The following is an 8,710-nucleotide window of genomic DNA, read 5'->3' as shown; positions in this document are numbered from 1 at the left end:
GAACATTGTCCAGTGGACAGATTGCCCGGCCTAGCTTTCAGGATGAGTCCTCCCTCCACTTCAGAACAATTTGCCATTTTAAATAATGGCTGTGGAGGAAAATCTTTATATCTGGTCACTTAGAAGCTAGTTAGAAGCACCAACTTATTCTTGTTCTTAGCTCATTAGATTGTTGAAAACAAATAAAAGCCAGGTTAATTTAGGAGGGAGGATAATTTTTTAAAATAGCCAAAGTCCTTTATATAGAAAAATTACATTAGATAGAAAGGAAATAATATGGTTGGGTAGTTGCTAAGTGCAATTTATGGCACCTAGGACTTTTTTAAAAAAACAAACCTACAGTACTTAGAGTGAATTCTCAGGGAGGTAATGCTCTAAGGGCTACTGAGACTGTGCCTCAGCCTTGATTAAGATGCGAAGTTAATGTTACTGAATGTTAAAAACACTGGTTCAGGAACCATCAGCACAGAACAGCCTGTCCCTGCTATTCCTGGAGTTCTGTGAAGCTGTTCACCATCCAGGATTCCACTTCTGTTTATTTTAGAGAATGTTATTCTGCCCCCTAGTTCAAGATTTCTGTTTTTTAAAATTGTGAAAATTAAATGACATCTATCCGCTACCCAGACCTTATTAGTCTGTTGATTTTACTTACTACATCTGGAGTGATGGGGATGGGGGCATGGAAGGTTGGAGATCTAGGACCCAAGTATCTTTTCTGTGTGTGTCTCCAAGGTGGAAATAATATCACCTTATAGTTGGATTTGGAAAGCAAGACCTTTATATGTATTGTCTCGTGGAGACTCACTTAGAAACACACAGAGGAAACAAATTAGTGATTTTTAGATACCTAAGCATTGTATCCCTGAGTGTGCCTCTCACAGAAACAGGCAAGTCATTAGCAGGTCACTAATCTGACTAGCAATTAAGTAGGTGACTGGTTCTTGTGGCACTTGCCCCAGTGATGACACACAATCCCCAGATCCCCACCTTCCCTGTGCCTGGGGGAGGGAAGAATGCGGATCTGATTACTACCAGCAGGGAACTTCACATCTGGCTGAGGAACCAAAACAGAAGTCAAGAAATAACTAGAAGATATTTAAAGCAAGGGTTAGGTGTTCAGAGGAGAGAGACCCATGACTGTGAACTGCAGCCCCTTTGGGCGGGCTTCATGGAAGATGGTGGGAGGAGCAGAGGAGGATTTGGCTGAAAGGCAGGATCAGGGGTTGGTATGGGAAGAGGCAGTGTAGTGGCCCACATGAGCGGGGCCCAGAGACAGACCAGACAGGAGAAGCGATGAATTCACGGGCTCCAACTTCAGTTGGGCCCCTACTCCTTTTATTTCCCAGCTTCCGTCATTCACATACTGTCTTCACAATTTGCCTATTTAACCTGTTCCATCATTATTTCATTTTTTTATATCAGCTTCTTTACAAATACATTTTAAATGAAACTTTATATAACTACTGTCAATAGAAAATCGTTTTTTTTTTTTTGATACACACTAAATACGTAACTATTAATATAAAACAGTAGGCCTGTGGACTCCCTTCTCTTTCATATATTCCAGCAGTGGGCATGTCTCACTTTGAGGTTGATTTCCAAGATTTCTAGCTGCTCTTTTGACTCTTTTCCATTCTCTTCAAACTCCAAACCCATCTTTTCCTCTGAACTTCTCAGCAATAACCTTTGTCTCTGAATTCACTGTGAACTTCAACTTTCCTTCCTTCCTCTTCAAAATGTCTTGTGTTCTCATCAATCCTCTCTGTATTTCTTCTGGACTCAGAGAACATATTCTTTCTCCTTTCTGATCTTTTTTGCCTTTGCTCTCTTCATTTATTCATTCAACAAATAGCCACAGATCATCTATTCTAGGCCATCCCTCTGCTCATGGAGCTTATACTACATCAGTGGCTCTCAACCAGGGGCGACTTCCTCCAGGGGCCGTTGGGCAATGTCTGGAGACCTTTTTAGTTGTCACATCTAGGGACGGGGTGCTACTGGCATCTAGTGGGTAGAGGCCAGGCATGCTGCTAAACATCCTACGACACACAGAACAGAGACAGTCCCCCCACAACAAAGAAGTACTTGGCCCCAAATGTCACTAGCATCGCTGTTTAGAAACCTGGGGCTGTAGCTAACAGGTTCTTGTAATCTGGCCCAGTCTACCTGTCTAGCCTCTATCTTTTGTCTTCCCATCAAGCAACTCGACTGAACACTACAGCTAGATCCATTACTCGCTGTCCCTCAACAACTACACGTTTCCACACCCTTGAACTTTGTACATGGCGTTCTCTGCCCAGAGTGCTTCTTCCCCTTATTTGCCCTGAAGAGTCTTACTCACGTCTCGAGACTGTGCAAATACTCCACTCCCCCTGAGTGCCTCACTGATATGCCTCTCCCCCAGCTCAGAACGATGCTTTGTTCCTGCCTCTGTGCTTCTTTTGGCATTTATATAGACCTTGTAATCGTAGTGTATGTGTGTGTATGTGTGTGTCCACAACTGCAGTTTAAAGTATAAAATGGTGACTTCTGTCTTATTCCATTCAGGCTGCTATAACAAAATACCACAGACTGGGTGGCTTATAAACAACAGAAATTTATTTCTCACAGTTCCAGAGGCTGGAAGTCTTAAGATTGGGATGCCAGAATGGTCAGATGTGGGTCCTCTTCTGGGTTGCTGACTTCTCATTGTGTCCTCATGTGGTAGAAGGGGGATAGAGAGCTCTCTCAGGCCTTTTTTATAGGAGCATTAATCTCATTCATTTGGGGACCTCCCAAAGGCCCCATCTCCTAATACCATCACATTGGGCATTAGGATTTCAACATATGACTTTTGAGGGGACACAAACATTCAGATGATAGCCACAACCTCTGTGTTAGAGGGATGGGGGGGTTCCTTATCTAACTCTTCATTTTTTGAGCCGTTGCTGTAAGGTGGCTACACAGGGAAGCAAGACTCATCAAAACATGAAAATATTCACTACTGAACCAAATACTTGTAAACTTGGTGTGCATTGAAAACACTAGTCTAGACCCTCATCTGTCGAGCCCACGTGTTTTCTGGCTAGTCTCTCACTGGTTGTCCATGGCTAAAAATGTACCCTAAGTGGTTGGAAAGTGAAACAGAAACTCTTGGAAAAGATGCAGGGTTTCATCAGGTTGAGGAGGGTGCTGCTCAAGACCTCCTCCATCAGACGTTGAAGCACCAGTAGACGACTTCACGTGGAATGAAGGCAGTTAGCAACTGAGAAGAGAAGATTGACAAGCGATGGTTTCCAAAGAGAAAGCATGTCGGAAGGCAATGATTTGAACAGCTAAGGATTGGGAGAAACCCGTGGGAAAACTAATCAAATCCTTGAATATTTATGCAAAGATCTCCATCACTATGATTGGGCTGTGAAATTCAAACATATTGTGTAGTGCTTTTTGCAGTTTGGTGGGGAAAATTATGGTAAAAACTAGCACTTGATTCATTCTATGTAACCAGTATTTGCATAGAGTTGCAATTTTAAGTTATGTTTTTGTGTGTGTATATATATCTCATAATATATATAAATAAATATATGTATATGTATCACTTCATACATGAATATGTATATATGTGCGTGTGTGTATATAAACTTACTATCATCAATTTAATTTCATTTTTCAGGATAAACTCTCAGCCACACTTTTGTTTTTCATTATTTACTGTGAAATTTTGGTGTTGGTTTTAAGTGGGTTCGGTGGGGCTTACTGGGCACCAATTTTACACTAAAAATGAGAGTTTTCTTAAACCCCAAGAACTGGGACTCCATAGGAAGATCAGTTAGGAGAACTATGTAATAAGGACTTAAGGTGAGGAACAGCAAGAGCAGAGATGAAGGAGGGCAGGGGGATGCTGGAGACACTTTTAGGAAGCCCTACTAGCGGAGTCCTTGCACACACTCTCACCTTTCCACTTTGTGACCCAAGCAGCCCTCATAAAATGGAGAGCCAGAGTCGTGTGGCCACAGGATGAGCCAACGAGAAGTGACCTGCACAACTCAAGCCTGAGACTTCAACATCCCATGGCCTCTCCTACCTGGGGGATTTCACTGGCCCCGGAGGGACAGACCGGAAAGCAGGCGGAGCTGGGAGGCCAGCCAGGACCTCGGGCCCTGGAGCCCACCCACTTCTCTCTGCTAAAGAGACCTCCCCATTTCGGGAATCTCGCATTGCTTCTAATTTAACAAGTATCTCAAGTCAAATTCAATTTCATTCCCATTAGTGATTGAAGATTTCGGGTAACTGTCCAGAACTTCCTATTTCTATGATTTTTTTCCCTGCTTTCTGTTTACCTAAGTATCTAACCAAGTTATCCCTAAATTCCTATCATAAGAAATGAATCTCTTCTCCTGGGAAGACTTTGACTATTCCAGTAATTCCTTATCCTGAGAAATTAGGGTAATTTCTTAAAGCTAAATCAATTTGTCTTATTAGCAGTCTTCCCATAAACAGGCCGTCCATATCAGAATGAGCTTCACTCTCTTTCTTGCTAAAAGCTTTTACCATGAAAAGACTCCCTCACATATATACTCACACACAAAGTTAGGCAATAAAACCTGGCCAGAAATTCTTACCAGGATAATAAAAATGTCATCAATGCACGTGTGCCCTGAGATGAACGCTTCTCACAATCCTCTCTTTCACATCCGTTTGAGGCTTTTTGTTTGGTCCCTATTACCACCGCAGGAGATGGAAAGGTTAAAGAAGATCCACTGGCCAACCGCCAAGTGTCTGAAGACCAAGGAAGGCTCGGAGTAGCATTTGTGTGAACATAGACATGAGCTGCGTTGTCCTTTTTTCTTTTCCCTTATAAAGGACATTTCTCACTTGAAGTCACCCAGACAGTGACCTACTATTTGCTGACCTTGGCCAACATAGCAAGTTGACTGCTCGTCTCTTGTGTCATCAGGGGAGAGGGGATGTCACCCTCTTCGTGAGAGGCATAATTAGGTTTACGAGAGGGGACAGAGCCTTGGCAGTCTCCTCCATTTTGCTGGAGGCAAATTAGTTCTCCATCTTTACTGGAGGCAAATGGACCAATCTAGAAACAGACTAGGCCTTGTAGGGGGCTCCCCTTCCAAGTACGCCCTTCCACAGGGGACCTTGGAAACAGGGAATTACACATGCAGCTGCATATTGGCCTGGGATGGATTCAGACAGAGCCTTTTTGTGTGGCCTATTCTTGCTCACCTTTATCTTGATGACCTTTCGGATATAACATTTCAGTGGCCAACAGCGGGAACACCGAAGGAGAGAACAATTACAGCCACAATCCGCTTCCTGAGAGCAGTTCAGCTGACTGCAGTTTCAAAGGATCAAACTGGCACCTCTTTCAAACTCCTGGGGTCTGACCCATTCAATAATGAGTGCCTGGGAGTATTCTGGGATTAATAAATACCTGGTCTTTCTCCAAAGCAGCTCAGAGTGCATCACGTGTATCTTCTCATTTGCCAGTGTCACATCTTGTAAAGAAAGGAGGTAGGGACTATTATTCCTGTTTTACAGCTAGAAAATGGAGGCAAAGAGATGGCGGTGCCTTTCCTGTCACAGTCGCCTTCCACTTCCCAGCTTTATTCTCTCGTCACTAGCTTATGGTTTGGGGACCAGGGAGGGGGTGGTGGTGGTGGTGGTGGTGACATTATGATACAACTCTTGTGTAGTGTACTTCCCTTGTTTCTCAAGTTGTAGGTGGCAAGTCCAGCCACTGCAGAGCACAGATGTTTGACATCACGGAGTGTGACATTGCAGCTCACCCTTATTCGTTCGTAAGAAGGTGGGTACGTTATAATGTTCTGAACATAAGTAGAAGTGCAATAAATACTTGCTGGATTCTATTCACAGAATTTGGGGCAGAGTCAGCTTTTTACTTTATTATGGTCCTTCCTAAGAGATCCTTTCTGTAGAAGTGTGACATTTTATGTATGTTTAAGAAATTGTGTTAAAAACAAGCACAAAGGGGTGGAAGGGTGGAAGGAAAGTCAGTGGTTTGCCTTGAATCATCTTGTAAGAACTGACCTGGCCCTTTTAAAAAATACGTTATTTCATCATCAAGACCCAGCCCCCAGTACAGAAGGGCGGCATGATACTGCGGAGTACACTGGGAAGCTTGACAACATGCAGGTAGAAGGTTCTTGATAAAGCTCCAAGAGGACTATTTGGTGGTTCTTTTCCAAGGCCCTGGGAGTCAACAATACTGGACAACAGGTATCTGCGGGCCTGGCAGGTAGCCCCTCCTCTACTCACCTGGGAGTCTGTTGCTTTTCATGTTGCCATGATACTCAAACTGGTTGATTCAGTCAGTTCCAGAAAGAAAGATTAAACCAGATTATTGGCATCGAAGATGGAAACCAGAACATTGAGTGGCCAGTCTCACTGGCAAAGTGTAGGCACAGCCTTTATGCACCTAAGCATCATGTTGGAAAACCTTTAGGAAGAGACAATACGGAGATGTTGGCGTCCATTCCCATCCTGTGTTCTCATGCTTCCTCCCAAGCAAAACACAACAAACAAGACAAAGGAGTGTGTCCTTTCTATCTTTCTGTGTGCTTCTCAACTGAGAAAACAGAAGGTCTGTTCACATCTGCATGCTCCAACATGATGTCGGAAATTTGCCATGATGTATAAACTCATACCATTCTAGACTACAAACCAAACAAAATCCCAGCACTCAGGATCGGAGGGGTCCGTAGGCCTGCAAGAATCCAGGGTTTTGGTCTTCTTAGTTCTGATAAGAGTGCTTAGACAGAGGGAACAGTCTGGAAAGATGACCTGTCTTGTTCACAGCTGTTTCTCCAGTGCCTACCCAAGACCTGGCATAGTGCCAGACACATAGTAACTGCTCAATAAGCACTTGTTGAGTGAATAAAGGAATAAATTGCAAGCAAGCCAAGCCCTAGCTTTAGGTGACACCAGCCTTATGCATGGATGGGGGTCAACAACAGTGTGGGCAGGTTTATGAAGCTGGACGGTTACCAGAATTTGGAACCTGCGAGGCATAACATGAAGGTCCCAAAGCCAGAGAGAACACAAGGTTACTGGGAGAGAACTAGTAGGTGCTGAGTCTCAGCAGTGTCCCCAGCAGGTGTAGGAGTTGGCCTAGGAAGACTGGTCTTGGAGGCCAGAGAGAAGCAGGGGCAGCGCCCCAGCTGGTGGCTCAGAGCAAGCCTGGAGGGAGGGATGTGCCCACAGCCCAAACTGCCTTCATTTGAAAGAATAGCTGTCTGCTTGGGCCTAAGGCTGGGAAAAAAGAGCTGAGCCATATGTCCTTAGTAAATCAGTGCATGGCCCTATTAGAAAAAGTGCCTGAGTGATTGATTAGAAAGTAACCAGCCAGCCCCTGCATACTGCTTTACTTGTGCACTGCAAGTTTGTTTAATGTCAAAATGTACCAAAATCCACCCTGATCCTTCCACTTCCATTTTTCTTCAAAGAAATATTTGACAAATGCATGTACTGTAACCATTGGGGAAGAGAGGAAAGTAAGAAATTTTCTTAAGGGCTAGGACTGCAAAGTAAAGCATCAGCTCCAACAGAAAACATCCCCTTTTATGGAAAGTATGTTATAGTAAACAACGATGAAAATGTTTATGAGTACTTGCAGGCTGATCTATCATGATAGATTCTTCAGTTCACATAGACCTTTCTTCTAAACACTTTAGACGCCTAGTGAATGGGGAAACAGAGGCACCAGAACCATGGGTTGAGAATCTTTGGAATGCAGTGAAGTAAGGCCATATCTGCATGTCTAGGCTTCTTTCCTTTTCTGACTTGTCTGTTCACTAAGAGTAACAACGTGGAGAAAGCCTGCCGTAAGAAGTAATTTCAGTGGTTTCTCATTTCTTCAAATGGCATTGACTATAACTCTGAATAAGACGAAATCCTCAAATAGCTTTAGTTATTTACATCAGCAAACTGGTGTCTCAGCACAAACACATCCAGATATTTACATTTTTAACGAGATTAATCAGCAAATAGCTACTAAAATTATACTTTGGGTAATTGTGACTTATTTGAAAAGCTAATATAAAATCTTTTAAACTTTATTAAAAATTAATTGAAAAATACAGAAATCAATAGCTTTCTTTCATACCAGCAATGATTACTTATAAGCGATAATAGAAAAATTCCATTCAAAATAGCCCAAAATATGAAATACCTAGGAAGAATCTTAACAAGAGATGTATGGGACTCTATGAGGAGAATAAGAAAATTTTTCAGAGGAAAATAACAGGAAACTTGAATAAATGAAGAAATACCATGCTCCTGGGCAGGAAGATTGAGTGTTTTGATGCTGTCAATTCTCCCCAAATTAGTTTAATGAAATTTCAATCAAAATCCCAATGGGACACTTTTGGAACCTGACAGAGTGATTCTAATATTTATTTGGAAGAATAAAGAGGTGAGAATAGCCAAGAAAGTTTTGAAAAGGCAAAGAGGAAAATTTGATCTGCCAGATATTACAACATATTATCCAGCGAGAGTAGCGAAAATAGTGTGATACTAGGCAAGAATGGGTAAAGAGAAATGGATAACCTTGAAATCAGCCATAATGTGGATGATACCTCAGCATTTGATTTAAATTTAATTTGATTAAATACTTTAGCATTTGATTTAAATCCAAGGGGAAAGACTAGATTAGTAAAAAATGGTGCTGGAACAGTCAAGTATTGGGAAAAACAGAAAG

The sequence above is a fragment of the Ceratotherium simum genome, chromosome 21 (genome assembly GCF_057802395.1).
Source record: "Ceratotherium simum simum isolate JZ-2026a chromosome 21, ASM5780239v1, whole genome shotgun sequence".
NCBI classification, from domain to species: domain Eukaryota; kingdom Metazoa; phylum Chordata; class Mammalia; order Perissodactyla; family Rhinocerotidae; genus Ceratotherium; species Ceratotherium simum.
The sequence above is the reverse complement of the archived record's forward strand: the minus strand, read 5'-3'. Positions refer to the sequence as shown.